The sequence below is a fragment of the Engystomops pustulosus genome, chromosome 7 (assembly GCF_040894005.1).
Source record: "Engystomops pustulosus chromosome 7, aEngPut4.maternal, whole genome shotgun sequence".
NCBI lineage: Eukaryota > Metazoa > Chordata > Amphibia > Anura > Leptodactylidae > Engystomops > Engystomops pustulosus.
This window is the reverse complement of record NC_092417.1, coordinates 89,354,977-89,373,835: the sequence shown is the minus strand read 5'-3', so window position 1 is coordinate 89,373,835 and position 18,859 is coordinate 89,354,977. Positions and strand designations below refer to the sequence as shown.

The following is an 18,859-nucleotide window of genomic DNA, read 5'->3' as shown; positions in this document are numbered from 1 at the left end:
AAAGTTGGTGCAGTCTGTCAAAGCAGTGCAGGGGGCACCAGATTCATGAAGAACGTGCGCCAGAAATCCTGAATCTGGCGCCCCCTGCACACTACACTGCACATAGTACACATGTACTATGTATTCTCACAGCATCATGGTCGGTCAGGCTGACATGCATGGCGGAAGTCTAGGTGGTTGCAGGGGAGGCAAACCCCACGTGTATCGTCACTCCAAAGTGCCACTTACCCCTGAGGAAGTCACTTTGAAGTGAGGATACGCATGGAGTTGCTGTCCCTGCATTTTTCTAGACCTCTGACATATTTACACTTTACTGCCGCCTGACCGACCATGATGCTGTGAGAATACATTGTTTTGCTCTTCTTGTATGCATTGATTGTACAAAATTAGGTGCAATAGTTGTTTTTATGACTTTTACTAATAAACTTTTGTATTTTTGCATGTTGATTGAATCTCTTTCTGTGTATTTTGTAAGGAATTGCAACCAAATCACTAGATAGATAGAGAGATAGATAGAGATAGATAGATAGATAGATAGATAGATAGATAGAGAGATATGTGATAGATAGATGGATATGTGATAGATAGATATGAGATAGATAGGAGATAGAGAGATAGATATATAGATAGATAGGAGATAGAGATAGATAGATATGTGATAGATAGATAGATAGATAGATAGATGGATATGTGATAGATAGATAGATAGATATGTGACAGATAGATAGATAGATAGATAGATAGATAGATAGATAGATAGATAGATAGATATGTGATAGATAGATAGATATGTGACAGATAGATAGATAGATAGATAGATAGATAGATAGATATGTGATAGATAGATAGATATGTGATAGATAGATAGATAGATAGATAGATAGATAGATATGTGATAGATAGATAGATAGATAGATAGATAGATAGATAGATAGATAGATAGATGGATATGTGACAGATAGATGGATATGTGATAGATAGATAGATAGATAGATAGATAGGAGATAGATAGATAGAGAGATAGATAGATAGATAGAGAGATAGATAGATAGATAGGAGATAGATAGATGACAGCTTCTCACATGTTGCTGATGTTTAGCGACTTCCCTGCTAGTCAGGCACAGGTGCCCCTTTGCAGGAGAGCAGGGTAACATGGAGGGACAGTGAATGGTGGAGAGTACAGGAGGAGGACTGCATCAGGAGAGGTCAGAGCTCAGCCTGTTACTTGTGTTATCTCTGCAGCCTCCTGTGTGACCTGACTAATGGTGGAGGGAGGAAAGGGCTGATACATTGCTATGATCCATGTTGGGAGATGACTCCTCTGAGCAGACATGTCTGGCTGCAGTTACCTTGTATCTGCTGCTGTAGGCTCCTGTGTAGCTGGTGAGCAGTGGCCATCACAGCACAAGCTCTGCCCCCATGTCTCACTTCCTATTGGCTGCAGTGTGTCAGGTGATCTCTCAGTGTGGAGTGATCTGTAGTGGAGAACAGCTGACTGACTCCCTGTGCGCAGACTCGGCCAGATCAGCTGTTGCTCAGGACGGGACACAGCTACCACCGGGGGGCGCCAGCAACCAGAACAAAAGGAGTTATCTCAGTAAGCCTGCAGATTTTGTAATAAGTGTAAATGGTGAAAGTACTTTTAACAATGCATTGGACCCAATTACAGCAATGTGCAATGGTGACACAACCCCTTTAAGGGAGTATCTGGCCACAGGTTCAGACACATCTGCTCTTGTGCAGAAAGAGGCTGCTTACCTTTGGACGACAATGAATACACCCTATAAAGTATGTTTGGGGGTTTAACAACCATGCAGCTGGTGACAGGTTCCCTTTAAGCATCAATGAACAATTTACTACATGAGAGACATGTCTCCCTGTGAGTGTAGATAGTTTTATGGACCCAACATCTGACAAGACCAAATGTCCCATGGTCCCTTGTTTGTAATCTGTCTGTCATCCATGTGTAAATGCCTCTCACATGGTGATAGCAATATGAATAGTCAGGGCAGTAGAAGATCCTGCTCTGTATCTGCAGTCTGGGCAATTGGATCATAGATAAAGGCTGTGGATTTCACGGCATGAGCCCACTACAAAACGCCATTTGCTTAAGGTCTTTCTGATACCATACCTTTATTTTAGAAGTGGTTCAAACTTTGGATGAAATTTACCATTGGTTATTTTTCTTTTGGGCCACTGCTCTTTTAAGAGTCTGCCTTGATTGGTGCTGTTTCTCTATATCTGTATCTTTGGCGTCACCTACTCCCTTTTCTTGTTCTTTTTCTGTGGGCCTTGCCTGATGTAAAAATGAAAGGGATTCTTTTACAGAGTATCATTGCTTTCCTTAGTTAATTCGTTAGAATGTTTTACAGATGGTTACAAACATTGTGTAGTCCTCCATATTTCTAGTCCATTTTTTTCCTCTTTGTTCCCTCCAATTCCAAACATTTTTTTTCTATGTTGTTCCTCATGGATGTCACACAGTCCTGTTGAATAGTGGTGTTCGGGTACTGAACCTAGACCTGAACCCCCACCAGTAACACCTATGATCAATGCGGGCATCAATTGCCGTTGTTAGCGACCGTTGTTAAATGCTCCCAGCAAAGTTACCGACCATATTTAAATTACTGTGACCATGTGTTCCAGTGCTAACATAACATCATCATGGAGTGACAGTCCTTCTCAAAATTGCATGCTAGCGTCGATGTGCATAGCTGCAGTGATTTGAATGTTGCGAGTGATTTGATGACATTATGATTTAATGTTTTGTACCTTTCATTGTAAATTGAATTGATTTTTAATAGAATAATGTCCAATGAATATTGATTGGATATCTGCACAAATCTAGAATAAAAAAGATTGGGATAATGCTAGACTGCACACCACATGGAACTCTCTCTCTCTGTAATAATCCTCTATCTATATCTATATCTATCTATTTAACAGAAAATCCAAGGGTACAGTCACACGTCCTGTCTAACGCATGTGTTTAAAAACGCATTGCAACTGCTAAAGAGAAATTTGCCTAATTAAACAGTTGTTAACATTTCTGTTTACAAAACAATACCATTAACACAATGTGAACGCATGCATTAGCATTGCGATAATGCATGTGTTTATTAACACATTGTTAACCAATGCATTAATGCAAATGTTAACATTTGTGTTTTGTAAATGCGCTTGTTAACAGCTGTTTAATTAGGCAAATCTCTCTTTAGCTGTTGCAATGTGTTTTTAAACACATGCGTTAGATGCGACGTGTGACTGCATCCCAAGGCAGCACGATGTAAATATTACTCTCACTGAGAGGAGTGCATGGTCTACTGATAGGGCCTATAAAATAATTTGTCCACAGAGGCAGGCAGCACTCCTGTTTTCAATGTCAATTAAAGGTGAGGTTGATTCAAGCATGGCAACATGCCATGCTTGAATAAACTTCCCCTTTAAATGAACTGAAGCAGAATAGTGGAGTGCTGCCTGCCTCTCTGGATATATGTACTCTTCTATGCAAGACAATGCAGCACACCCAAAAAATCTTCTCTGCAAAATTAGTGGATTTAAGGCCCCTTCCACACTAGCGAGTGTGATGCGATGAACTCGCATCACACTCGCAACGCAAGCTGCCGGGAACGCACGGCCCGAACGCTGCACCGCGGGAGTGAACTCAGCATGTCAGTTCACTCCCGCGGTGCAGCGTTCGGGCCGTGCGTTCCCGGCAGCTTGCGTTGCGAGTGTGATGCGAGTTCATCGCATCACACTCGCTAGTGTGGAAGGGGCCTTATACATAACAGCCAACATTTTGGCTCCAAATCATATGAGCCTTCACAATTTTCTTTTCCCATCTAGCTAAAAAAATAAGTAATAACCAGCACGTCAACTCATCATTTCATAAGCAACATATCATTTTCAAGACTGAGAAAGGTTCTACATGGTTAGACTGAAATTTTGGCTTTTTTTTACCTGAAAGCTTTTGAAGTGCTGCTTATTTTGATACATTTTGCATCTATGAATTTATCATCTCTCTCTCTCTCTCTCTCTCTCTCTCTCTCTCTATATATATATATTCTATTTATTTAATTATCTGTTAAAAACGATTGTTACAGTTTTTTCTTTTAGATTTTTACATAATGCTACAAAGGGCAAGTCTTACAGTATTACACTATTAACCAGCCTGTAGAAAAGCCTTTGGTTTGCAGATAAGATTAACAATGGCGCGGCTCCAGAGACGTGGATCTCAGCCAGTCTCTGATGTGAATACAAAGTGCCAGCCAAGCATCCTGGAAGTTGGCAGAGTTCTTAAAGTCTGGGGTCATCGCTATCAACAATGATAATCCCAAAATGATGGGAGACCTTTTACTGCTATCTCCTTATATCAAGGACCCTTTAATAGATCAGAGTCATTGGACTGAAGAAATCTAATAATATTGACATTCAATATTAGTGAAGTTCATCTTCAGATTTACAGTAATTAGACTTAATACATTCATCTGCAAAGAGGGGGAAGTGCTGAGGGAGCCTTTTCATGGTGCAGACTCCATTACTGGTCTATTGTTCTAGATATCCGCGCTCTTCTCACCATAGAAATAGCAGCAGCTCTGTGTTTTCATAACTTAATGTTCCAACATATTTTCCCTGGCACACGGCAGGCCTTTGGCTCCCTGTTTCATTATCTTTCCTGCTCATGTAAATTACCTTGTTTACCCTTAATTATATTTACACCGGTTCCTAGTCCTTTTATACGGATCAGTTTACAGCAAAGGAATAAGTTTATTCACATGAAAACGATGCTTAGCATGTGGGTAATCCTCTCCAGCGATGTGTGGCACTACTAGACACAGCATAGCCATAACCAAACCTGGAGATAAGCCCAGGGGAAAGGCTCAAGATCTATTGAGTAAATACAGCCTTTTCTTTTAATCCTCTCCACCTGGAGACCTTTATAATGGAATGCTTATTGTGTATAGTAAAAAGGGCTCAAAGAAACAACTACAAGACAAGTGAAGCATAATATATTTATAACTATTATAACACAACCTTATGATGTAATATACTTATCCAGAAATGATTTATACTGGATGCACTTTCCTTTTTTCAGTTCAATTGTCCCATAATGTGGAACAAGCTACTGGAATCCAAGGCACCATTAGTATTACAGCTATATCTTTTATTTTCCTTTATACATATTCTAGTAGTTAATTCTTGTACATAAAGAACAGCATTCAACTATTTATATTCTTTTTCATTGAACAGTATTATAGTTGTTATTTCTGAGTACATAAGCAATATCATAGCAAATATATTCTTGTATTGTACATTGAATGGTATTATAGCAGTTATTTTTTGTCATAGGGGCTGTTTTATAGTAAATATATTCTTGTGCATGGAAAAAGCATTATTATAGTTATTTTATCCTTGTAAGGTACATTGAGTGGTATTATAACAGTTACATTTTTGTACATAGGAAATTCAATGAATAAAGAATGCAGCACAGTTTGAAAAATAAAATTTAACTTGGGTGCTAGCCCAATGCCCAAGCATGGTTCATTCAGCAATAGAAAAAAAGAAGATGGCACTACACTGTGTCAGGATTCCGGATAAGTGGATCCTCTGGACCACTGCGGGAGGTGGCACTAGCCAACACCTGGAACCAGAATCTAAGTGCACCTGGTCTTCACCAGAGCCTGCCACGAAGCAGGAGGGTCTTTCTGCGGCAGGGTACCACCAGGTCATTCCACAGGTCGTTCCATAGGTGCGATTAGCCTGCGATGGCAGCCAAGGTCAAGGTACCTTAGCAGGAGACAGTCTCATGGTTAGGTTCAGGCACAGGGTCTGGGCAGGCGGCAGAGATGCAAGGTCAAGTCCAAATCTGGGGTCAGCAACGGGAGGTCTAGGCAGATCACAACGGGAACACAGAAACGGACTAGAACACATGGGAGCATGGGAACAGGAACATGGAAACACAGAAAAGCATTAACACGGGAACGCAGGAACACGGGAATGCAAGAACACGGGAACATGGGAACTCAGGAGCAGAAACACACAGGAACGCAGGAATACTCAGGAATGTCACAGGGGAGCTTTCTAAATTGAATAGGCTCAAATATCCGGCAGGGGACACATGAAGGGGCTGGGAATTTATCTGGAAAGGCAGCTGGCCCTTTAAATGTTTACGAGCCGCTGTGCGCGCCGAACTGCGGTAGCCACAGAGACCTCCACTGGAGCCAGGAGAGTTGAGTTCTCCTGCGGACAGGCTCCAGGAACACACAGAGGTATACGACTGTGCCTGCGACCCGGGATATGGGTCGCAGGGGCACCCGTGACACACTGTACACATTTTTTATGTATGGTGTAATGATGTGCACGATAATGTATAATATTTTAAACATGAATATGCTTATTGTATATTTGTATATATGGATTATGTAACTGAGATTATGAATATGGATTATGTCACTTCCTCTTAACCCCTATGTATGTTTGTACTGTTGAACTTGCACTTTGATGTGAGAAAGGCTCCATCTCGATGTCTTGGAGTGCTGAATGGGTTTAGTAGACATGCTTCTATTTAACAGAAATTAGCAATAGTGATTGTCATACTGACTCCTTATAACAGTGGTTGCGAACCTATGGAACAGGTGCCAGATGTGGCACTCAGAGCCCTCTCTATGGACACCCATGCCGACAGCCGAGCACAGTTCGCCAGACAGGACTCAAGGCCTCTTGCAGTCCCAGGCAGCCCCCGACCCTGGAAGGAAGCTAGAATGATATTCCTTCTTACTACTGTATTGGTGTCCTCAGGAACCTTCATAAGTTACTGCTTAAATTGTCGCATTGGCACTTTGCAAAAAATATGTGAATTTGGTTGTAGTTTGGGCACTTAGTGTCTAAAAGGTTTGCCATTACTGCCCTATAAGGTCCCCACGAGATAGTGAACACCCAAGTTTTTTATGCAGCAATGAGAAAATTCATTGGGGGGGGGGGTTATAATTGTTTATATCAGACTTCAGGAAACCAAAATTTCGATAAGCAAATTTCAATATTCCTGGTCGTCCTCAGGCAGCACTGAATGGGATTTGAAAAGCAATGGCGAGAATAGGGGATGGGTAACGATGAGGCAGTCGAACTAAGCACTTTCTTTGAGAAGGCCAAGCTGACCCCGAAGCCTACATTGAGCCTGTAGTGCCTGACAAAGGTTGAAGGTCCTGACCATATAGAGCAGTGATGGCGAACCTATGACACGCGTGTCAGCACTGACACACATAGCCATTTTCAGTGACACGCAGCCGCCGGAAAGTTACGTTTCATGCTCGGCTCCTACACGGCCAGGTGCAGCAAAAAATTGCTGTAGTGTGACTCTGTGCCGGAGGTCTGTAGGCCAGAACAGCAGAGCTCCGGCACAGAGCATCTAGGCCTGGGAGTCACTAGGAGGAGCTCATTATACGTATAGAATAGCTGCCATCACTGGAAGAATTCCCCCTCACTTATCTTAGTTCATGGCACCCCACACAATTTAAATAACAGCAAGACCAACAAAAGAAACCAACTTACAGATTAACAAAGAAGACACTAAGCAGGTAAGTGATATAAATATACATATTTGTTATTTAAACTATAAATATCACAAAATTTGGGGGTTTTTTTTCAAGGTGACACACCACCCGAGTTATACTCAGTTTTTGGTGATTTTTGACACACCAAGCTCAAATGTTTGCCCATCACTGATATAGAGGCTTTGCATATTTTGATCTAGGGAAATATGAGCAACTTCTGCCCAGGATGCAGCTGCTGACCTGGTTAAGTGTCCCTCCCGAATTATAGGTGACAGAAGTTCTTTTAGATCATAGCACATGGAATCTTGATCCATTTGGCTAGAGTTGGTTTGCTAGCCTGCTTCCTTTTATTAGGGCATCTGAATTGCAGGAACAAAGCTTCTGAAAGCCTAAAATCTTCAACCTTCTATAGATAGCAGTAACAGCTCTCTTGACATCCAGGGCTTGACGTTTTTCTTGATCTTTATCAGAGGCATCATTACCTAATACTGTAAGAAAGATCTCCTGATTTAAGGCCGACTGGGAAGGAACTTCAGGTAGGAAACCTGCCATTACACGAAGGACCAATAAATCTTCCATGATTCTTAAATATGGTTCCTTACAGGAGAAAGCCTGGATTTCAGTAATTCTTCTTGCCAAACAAATCAGCACCAAAAAGACCATTTACCAGGAAAACAGTAATGTCAGAGCAATGTCAGAGATGTTTTAGAACAATTGAAAGAACCCAGGAAGGTAAAGGCTTCAACAGAGGGCTTCAACTTCTATACTCCTCTGAAGAATCTCTTCATAATAAGATTTTCTGAAAAGGCCCCTCCCAAAGATTAATTTATGGCAGTAAAGTGAACCTTGAGCATATTACACTTCAGTCCTTTCTTTAAATTATCCTTCAGAAATTGAAGAAGCCAGAACCTGATTAGTGGACATCTTCTTAGTCAGACACCACTGTCGATAAATCTTCCATATATGTTGGAAAAACTTCATTGTCTTTGGCTTTCTATAGACTGGCAAGGTTTCTATGACCTCGTCTGGAAAACCTGATCTTCTTAGCTCCCCCCATTCAGCTTCCAGGCTGCAAGATGGAGAAGCTCCAGGTTGGGATGAAGAAGACCATTGCAGTAGGTCCTTTGAAGTGGGAGATTCCAGAATTCCCCTGCTGATAAGGATAGGAGCACAGGAAACCACAACAAAACTCGGACAAAATGGGATTATGGCTATGTATTCTCCATCCTGATCATCTGCTATACCTTTGGAGTAAGCAGAAGAGTTTGATCTTGTAGCAATCCAATCTATCTGTGGTTGCTTCATTCTTTGCACTACAAGGACCATTCCAATGGGCTGTCAGGATTTTGTCTCAGCCAACCTGTGGTTACATTCAACACTCCCTCGAGATGGACTACTGAGATGTTGCGGACATTCTGTTTGGCCCATTGCATCAACAGATAGTGGGGCCGATTTATCAAGCTCTCTTAGAATAAGAATGTTCTTAGATGCCCATGGCAACCAATTACAGATCCTCTTATGAACATGAAAATATTCGTGAGCACTGGTAAAATGAAATCTGATCTGTAATTCAGATTTCTTACTCTTAGACAGCTTGATAAATCTGCCCCAGTATTCCTTGGAAAGGGATTGACTCCTTGTGCCCCCTTGCTTATTGAAATAAAACACCACTCACAGGTTGAATAATTTATAACTTCTTGATTGAAAGGAAGACTCTGATGCGCCTATTAACCGCTCTCAGCTCTTTGAGGTTTGACAGGAGCTTGATTTTGGACTGAGACCACTTCTTCTGCAAACACTGTTCCTCTACATGGGCACCCCAGCCCCAATTTGATGCATCCGATGTGAGGACTACTGGCTCACTTTAGCGAGTTCCTCGGCCACCAAATTACCTCCCGAATGGCTAAAATTGGAAAATTCTTAGGCCTGTCCAGAGTTTGAAGGTTTCTTGACCACTGGGACAGAAAGGAGGATTGAAGTTTTCTCAAGTGAGCCTTTGCCCAAAGAAACTGTCAGATCTTGTTTCATCAAATCTTCTGTCTGGGCAAGGAGGAGCCAATCATCTAAGTAGGGTACCACCCTGTATCCTAAGGGCTGCCGATAACACTACTGCTACCTTTGTAAACTCTCTGGGGGCAGAGCTGAACCGCATAGAAGGCATATGAACTGATGAAGTTCATACCGATTTGTTCTGAAGAATAGCTATCCAAACGGCTATCACTTCCTGTGATTCTGGAGAATAGGAACAAAGACATCTTTCTGGTCATTGTCGTCATGAAGCATCCTTCTAACACCAGAGGAAGGGCTGACATTATTGACTCTATCTTGAACCTCTTCGTCAAGACAAACCGGTTGAGGTACATAAGATCCACCACTGGCCTCAAGGAACTTCCCTGTTTTGAACCGCAAGTATTCTGCAATAGACCCATGAGCCGCTTTGGTGACAAGGGACATAGGGCACCTTTGCTCACAAACTCCGATATCAACCTGGGAACTATTTGATTGGAGACCTGGTTTAGATAAAACCAGTCTGGAGGAAAAGCCTTCAATTCCATAAAATACCCTCTTTTATGAGAGAGTTGACCCAGGCATCTGAGGGCAAAAATCTAAGAGCACATATGGGAAAACAGGGAGAGCCTTCCACCTACTGGAACATGCCTGTTGTCATAAATCCGCTCTCTTAGAGGGCCCTGATTGGGATTTTCTATTTTGGCCAAAACACACTCTGTAACCTCGATGTCATCTTTTTTTAATAGCTCCCCGGACTTGAGGAGATCTCTGCTACGAAAGGACCGGAAGCCACCTCTTCTTTTAGGCTTTGGAAAATGAGTCACTTTGTCATTGTTAATTACTTTTAAGATTTCTTCTAATTGTGCACCGAAGAGACTTGATGGTTGGAAAGGCATTTTACAAAAATGGGATTTTGCCAGAACATCGCCTGGCTAGAGCTTCACATGGGAATCACAGAGAAATTCTGCTGACGTTTTTTCTAGGTTAACCATTCTTGATATACCATCTTTTATGTTGTGGCTCAATTGGCTGAGCCAAATCCTCAAGGCCCTTGCCACACGAATGAAAGCCAAGGCTGACTTACATAAATTTACAGTATGGGTACAAGAAGGTCTTATAACGTACATTTTTCTATCAATAGGGTCCATCAGAAGAGCTGATTCCTCAGCAGGAAAAACAGAGTTCATTGCTATCTTTGCAAGGGATAGATTGACTTTAGGCAGATACTCCCATTCAGCTGTTAGGTCAGGATCCATGTTTGTTTAAATAGGAAAATCCCGCATGAACGGGACCTGCAGCGCATGTGCAGTGGCCCCTGGCCATGGAAGGAGAATGTGCAGGCGCATAGAAAGACGCCACCAAATAAATGGAATGTCTTCTCCCTGACAAAAGCCCACACCAACGCCTGAACCATGCGAGGGGCACCATAGCAACACCTGGAGAGAAGACCTAGCCCCCGGGGAGGGGAACACAAGAAACTCTTTCCTGAGGTGAATACAGCAGATGAAACTTCAGACAGCAAGGTAGACATCCTGTGCTGTGCAGGGACCCTATGACACACTTTGGTTTGCAGTGGGCTACCACAAGGTAGCAGTCCAAAGGGCATGGACCACCCAAGCTGTTGGACAGGGAGCCAAGCTCAACCAACACATGTTCATGTTATCCACTTGTTCACAGAGGACAAAAACTTGTATGTTCATTGCCTGGGGGGTATCTTATAGGTTGTCAGCCAATCACTATTGCTAATTAATTTTTATCTTCTGTCCAAAAGGTGAATGTAGACTTAATTTACTTAACACATTGAGACCAGGACGTGTTACTATCCATTTTGCAGATCTAGCCACCATTGTACTCATCCCATATCATTCCCCACCGAATTAGGTCACATTCAGACCAGAGGGCTGAGGTGGCATATGCATGCATATTACTGTTTTCATGCATTGGTGTACACACGATATGGTGTGTTTTTAAATGTTATTAATTATTTGTGCTATATATATATGCAATAAAGTTGTATAATTTTTCAATACATTGTTGGAGCAGATTAGCCATCAATATACACATCCAACCTTTTTTCTATCTTTATTAACGCATATACAGAACAAGCATGTTTATACACACACAGCTGTTGGGTCCTGAATATGGGGCACTCATCCTCATTTAATGTGTGTCATCCATATCACCAAGGCAGAGGCAACCATACAGGGTTAAATCAACAAGCCATCAAATTACCTATATAAAAAAGATTAAAGATAGTAAAGAGATATCTTAATATTACGGACCTGGATATAATTATATTGGTATTTATAAAATATGCCATAATGTGAGGATAATTGTAAATAACATTTCTAATACTCTTACTACCAGTGGCTCCATATAGACAACCATAGGGGTAATGTGAAGCCAATGGGACTAGGAGTTGTGGTGTTACTAGGTGGTGATCTAAATATCATATACAATCATTATGACCTAATGGAACATTTTAAATACACTTATAATTATATCAAGGACCTTAATGATCATATATGTCTGTCCACTGTAGCTATTTTTTGAGATCCCCTTCACACAATATATTTCTGTTATGACAGATTGACTTAATTGGGTAATTTAAAAGGGTGTTCTCTTAAAGACAATCCCTTTAATTCTACATTGAAATATAATATTCTCATTTTTTTGTGTTTAGTATGGTTCACAATTTCAGGCAGAGCCCTGCTGACTGTTTCTTGTTTGCATGTGATAAAGAGACTTTCTGGATGTGAGCTTGATTTTTACACTTTGTAGACTTGTTCTACCTTGGAACAAAAGACATGAGATCTTAGTGTTAGTGTCTTCTTAGTATCTGTGGGGAAATGCATGCAGCCGGCATTGTTAGAAGGAAGAATACAGCTTTTGTTCTAGAAAAACAAAGGTGATAGAGTTTTAGTTTCTCTTTTCTTTCTATCATGTTGTCACCAAACAAATGAAACAGAATTTGGAAACATAGAGAGTTTGGAAGTCAAAAAACAACTCATTGCAGAAAAAATGTATTTTCCTCATAAGATAAATATGAATCTTTTCATTTTTGGAAGGGGGGAATTCATAGTAAATCTATCGATTTACTTGGTGATAGGCTGTGATTTGTTAAAGGAAACCTACCATTTCGGATCTACCAATGAGGGTAGATCCAGTAGCAGGTCCCTCAAATAAATTCCAATGGAGCCCTTTTTATTAGGGTTAATCTTTCACTGGCCGATAAGTTTGTCAATCCTTTATTGCCCTAATATGCAAATTAATGAAATAGGCTACTGGGGCGTGGAGTAGCCAGAGCTGCAGCCCTAGTAGCATCCTTTTATTCTCCTACCCTAAGATCTTCAGCACACAGCTCCTGGTTGCTGCGCGCACTTGTCCACGCTCTGCATACAGAATGTAGTCTGAAGTTGGAGCAACTGTGCATGCGCTGTACCCATTGCGCACAGCTGCCAGATGTAGCCCAGACAAGTACGTGCAGCTACCAGGAGCTGCACACTGAAGATGTAGTAGGAGGATTGAAAGAGGCTGTTGTGGCATGGAGATTCATTAAGAACGTGCACCAGAAAGTATGAATTTGTCGCTTCCCTGCACTGGCTCGAAAGAGTTCACCAGCTTTTTTGTGGTGCACCATTAACATAGGGTGTGCAAAAGACTGCATGTTAAATCTAGCCAGAATGCCCCCTAATTTGTGCCGCATGAGGCTACCGCAGCACAAAGCAGTCGCGTTTGACACTGACATTTCTTAAATACCTGTACCAGCAGTTTACACCTAAAAGGATGTGCAAAGTCCGTAAGAAAAAAGGCGCAAAGCCCTTAGTAAATGTGCCCCAATGTGGTTACCTAGTACTAAAAGGTGAGTAATGAATGAGAAAAATTTAAATTGCTAAAACAAAAAGGAAGTAATGAGGAGTTACAGGATTATAGAGAGAAAAATAAATCCTATAAAAATCACATCAAGGCAGCATAAATAGAGACTGAAAGAAATATTGCAAAAGAAAGCAAAATGAATCCCAAATTATTATACGCATATATAAATAGTAAACTACTAAAAACTGAAAGTGCATTGGCAATGGCATCGGCTTCGCAGGGTTTTTGCCTTCCTCTGGATTAACACTTTATAATGGAGAATTAATAGGTTAGACTTATGCTTTTTTATAACTTATTTACTATAATACTACTAAGATCCAATATCAGGTACTGAATGAACAGAGGAGTTTAAATGGACTGTCTGGAGGCCCCCCTGCAGCAGATTGATTCAGCTGTCTGTCACTCAAACTAGCACCTGTGAAAAATCCCCAGTGCCACGGGTGCTCCTTCAAACCATGTCCATTGCATGTGTCCCCACCTCCCAGTGCACGTTGGCTCTGTAAGATTTAAAGGGCTAGCCACCCATAATTGTCGCTGGCCAGCCATCTGCCCTGATAAATTGCCAGCCCCATCCTGTGGCTCCTGCCGGATCTTTGTGCCTCGTGCCTCTGAGAAAGCTTCCCCTGAGTTATTCCTGCCATTACTGTGATTTCCCGTTGTGACCTTGATTCCTGTTCCTGACTCCAATTCTCTGCCGCCTGTCCTGATCTTCTGCCTTGTTCCTGACTCCGATCCTGTGTCACCTGTCCTGATCTCCTCTCTGATTACGATTTCTTCTCTGCTTTATGATTCTTTACCTCGCCTTGGCCTCCACCATGAGAAAAACCGCCCCTGTGGAGCAAACTGGTGGTATCCTGCCGCAGCAAGTCCAACCCTCCTCTCTCGGGTTTAAAACCAGGTGCCCCTTAGATTCCGCTAAGTGTTGGCTTACGTCATCGCTTTCAGCGGTTCAGTGGGTTCACTGCCCCTGATCCTGACAACAAGGTAGCAGGGGTGGCCTGAGCTCCAAATTGCTGGGATCCCAATAAGCCTAATTTTAGAGCTGGAGTGGGCTCCAGAAATCCAAGAAATTTCTTTTAGTTTTTATAAGGAGATTATTGGTGTTCCCCTGCTGTGATCACTAAAAGCTAAAATCAGAAAAGTTGCATATCTTTTATTTATACACCTGGATGTATTCATAGCTTAATATTTATTAAACCTGGTGCCCTCATCCATTTTGTTACTTGCTCTAGTAAATGAGCTCCAATCACCAGTAAGTCTTTACACATCTTGATCTAGTGCACAGTAAATGGATTTAGCTTCTGTGGCGCTTTGCGTCCGCCTAATACTTTATGGGTCTTCCTTTTACGTTTAGGAGATGGTGGTTGTACATTTATTTAGTCACAATCTTTTATTTGAGTTGGAGGTAATATGCATCTCCTGTCTGCTCTTAGAACAGATAAATAAAGCAGTTTTGTTTTTTGAATTAGTTGCATTTATAAAAGCCTGTATTTCAAGATTTGCAATTATTTCCTGCATAAATTTACCAAACACTATTTTTTTATTATTCATTAAACGGCGCAAGACTCATTTTAAATCCATTTGTGACATTTACAAGAGAGAGGTTGGCTTTGTTTTTTTTGTACAGTATTTTGTGTATCAATCTAATTGCATTTAAAGCAACGTCTACCCACTACACAAAAATTGTACCTATCATTCCAAATAAAATATTACAAGTCTTCCTCTGGCAGCTGTATCTTTATATATAGATCCTTCTGATGAGTTATGGATTTGCACTTTTCTGTGCTTTGAATCATTAATTTTCCTTTCTTTCTACATTCCCCCCTACAGGTAGCAGTCTCACAGACAGACACAGCAGCTGCTTGGCCCCCCCCTCATTTTAAACCATGCAGTCTTGCAGGCACTGAAGGACAAAGAGCAGCTGCATGATGTCACGGGGGTGATACAGAAAGGAATCGAGTACATTTCTGTGCAGAACTTTTGGGTTTAAAGGACATCTACCACCAGGATCAATTATTTTAAACCAAGCACACTCACATGTGTCCCCTCTGGCACGATCTGCTCTTCTTTTAGCCCTTGGTTTTACAAAAGAAATACTTAATAAATTATGCTTATTAACACAATGGACTCCAGAGCCCAATGCCCCTCGGGCTCATTTGCATATTTTTGACAACCTTTTTTAAATAAGGGAATAAGAAGTTAGAAGAAGTGTGGATCCTGCCAAATGGGGCACACACCAGTATTTCATTGTGCTTGGTTTCCAAGCCTTCATTCTGGTGGTAGATATTCTTTAACCTTTTAACGTTAAGGCCTTTTTTTGTTTTTGTGTTTTCATTTTTCACTCCCCACCATCAAACATCTATAACTTTTTTATTTTTCCATGTAAAGAGCTGTGTGAGGGCTTTTTTATTTGTAACAAATTGCATGTCATAGTGACTGTATTTAATATTCTATGCTGTGTACTGTGAAGCGGGAAAAAATTCCAAATATGAAAAAATGCATTTTGGAGTTTTTTTGTGGGCTTGGATTTTTATGGCTTTCACTTCCCACCCCAAATGACATGTCTACTTTATTCTTTGGGTCAGTACAATCACAGGGATACCAAATTGTACAGAGCTCTGGGTGGTGTCATTTTTTTGCGCCTTTTGATGTTGTTTTCAATGCTTATATTTTTAGGACTATACAAGCTTTTGATCACTTTTAATTGAACTTTTCATATTTTTCAAAATGGCAAAAAAGTGTCATTTTCAACTTTGGACACTATTCCCCCCCCCCCTTTTTTTGGGTTAAATTCAATGAAAAAACGTTATTATATTTTGATAGATCGGGCATTTTTGGACATGTTGATACCTAACTTGTTTTTGATTTTTACTGTTTATTTATGTTTCTAGGCAAAGCGGGGGGGGGGGGGGGGGGTATTTTTACTTAAAAAATTTTTTTTTTCAGATCCCCTAGGGTACTTTAGCCCCCGGTTGTCTGATTGATCCTACCATATACTGAAATACTGCAGAATGGCACTATATGGGGATTTTCCTCCCTATTCATTACATTGTGCACATTGTAATGAATAGGTTAAAACAAGACCGCCTCGGGTCTTCGGAAGACCAGAGGCAGTCATATCGACTGATCACTGACCCCCAATGACGTCATGGGAGCAACAATGTTCACCAAGATGGCATTGCCATCTATTTGAAGCTGCCGTCAACTTTGCCAGCAGGTTAACATTCGCAATCGATGTTACCGGTAAATGTTTCCTGCACTACAGCAGTATACCTCTAGTATATAGCCTGCCAGCCGATGCCCCCCAGTATATAGCGTTCTAGCCCATGCCACCAGTGTATAGCCCGCCAGCCAATGCCCCCTCAGTATATAATCTGCCAGCCCATGCCCCCAGTATATAGCCTGCCAGCCCATGTCCCCCAAGTTTATAGCGTGCCAGCCCATGCCACCAGTATATAGCCTGCCAGCACCCTGCCCCCCTGTATATAGCCTGCCAGCCCAGGCCCCCTCAGAATATTGCATGCCAGCCCATGCCCCCTATTATATAGCCAGCCCATGGCTCCAGTATATAACCTGCCAGCCCAAGCCCCAGTATATAGCCTGCCTGCCCATGCCTCCAGTATATAGCCTGCCAGCCCATGCCCCCAATATGTAGCCTTCCAGCCCATGTCCCCAGTTTTTAGCCAGCTTATGCCCCAAGTATGCACCCTGACAACACATGCATGCATTTGCACAAATGTTAAGCTTCCTAAACAGATTAATGATTGTGGGGAGAGGGGAACCTCTTATTGATGCCCTATCCTAAGTGTAGATCATCAATGTGATGTTCCAAAAACTCCATGTGCAGCTGATGAGATAACTGGTTCACTTCAGTAACATTCACCAGCAACATTACATCTAATACATAATGATTAGTATTTACTGCAGGGAATTTCTTATCTTTTTTTTCCCATTTACGATTATTTTACACATATTTTTTATCTGTTATGATCCTGTTTAATACATTTTAACGAAAGGCTAAACAGGTGTCTACTATTTTAATTTATTGAATTTTTCATTGAGTAGTGCAATTATGGAGGAATAACATTATACTTGCGGCAATTAAGAGTTTAACACCTATGGTGTCAGATCGACGCTGAGCGTTACAAATGTCTGCTAACTCTATTTAAAAGTTTGATTAATGACTACAATTGGCAATAATTACTTAATCATTACTCACTTTGTTTAACATTACCCAAGGCTTTCATTTTTTTTCCAATTTTCCCATAGTGAATGAATACATGGGGTCTGATTCACGGCCTCTAGATTTGATGTGAATTAGCAGTGTGCTGGTAAAAGCATTGACGTTACTGCAAATGTCTAGTGGAGTTAAAGATTATGAATACGCAAGTGAACTGATTGACAGAGAGACTGGGTTTATTCACAAGACCCAGGCGCTGAGGCATTGATATAGAGAAAATGGGGTTTTGGCAAGCTCTAGGGCTCCTGAAGAGCAGAACCTACAAGGCCCTTGGTAGAACTTGCTCACATTGTGTTCAGTTATACAATGGAAGACCATTTTGTAACAAAAAACTTATTTGGGGGGTGGAAAACTGCAATGGCTAATGTTAGTTTATTTTTTTTTCCAAATTCTCAAAAGAATAATATGATCACACCTATGTTGAGTACAGTTGAGCCCTTTTCAAATTTTGTAGTCATGCTAAAATATTATTAACTGTTAGCTCTTGGGTAGATGAGATTTCCATCTATTCCTCCTGTCCATCATTCCTTAGAGGGGTTATTTAACTCTTACTTATTCCATGCCTTTTGTCCTTGTTAAGTACTCAGTACCAAGTGAAGCTAGTTAACAATACATATACATAAATACATACAGATTGGGAAGATGCCAGATAAATTTATAAATTATCCACTAAATGTGGAGAGATCACACTGGTTTCCTTTACAAATTATTGAAAGAATAAAGCTGGTAATGGGTAACATTGGAATTGATGTTCTGGGGTTTAATAAGCTATTTAAATGCTATTTCTGGAGACTCTAAAACTAAACAATAGAAATCTGAATATATGTTTCTTATGAAATCGTATTCACAAATAGTCATGATGAGTGATGCCCATTTCCACTTTAAATGTAGATGTCTTTGACCTCTGGTAGTCCCCATTCAGTTTCAGATTGACTATGCTGTTATTGGTGATTGTCTAGCTGTGGGCACGACATTGTCAAGTTACCTAAGTCCATCTCATCAATTAGATAAGCCTTTACTCAACTTGCAAATAATTTATTTTCTAAATTTGTTTTTTTAAAAGTATAAATACTTTGCAGGCAGTCCCCGGGTTGCATACAAGATAGGTTCATTAGCTTTGTTCTTAAAGGGAACCTGTCATCAGAAGTTGGCATAATAAGCCTCTAGCAGTATGTTGTCAAAC

General features: G+C 41.0%; 1 long non-coding RNA gene across 1 annotated transcript in view; it reads left to right on the top strand.

Moving 5' to 3' along the window:
• Window positions 1–10,997: 10,997 nt before the first annotated feature.
• LOC140068885 (uncharacterized) overlaps window positions 10,998–18,859 on the top strand; it is a 29,669-nt gene continuing 21,807 nt past the window's right edge. The window contains exon 1 of the long non-coding RNA XR_011848611.1: window positions 10,998–11,083. This is a non-coding gene — a long non-coding RNA (uncharacterized lncRNA). The remainder of the gene's footprint in view (window positions 11,084–18,859) is intronic.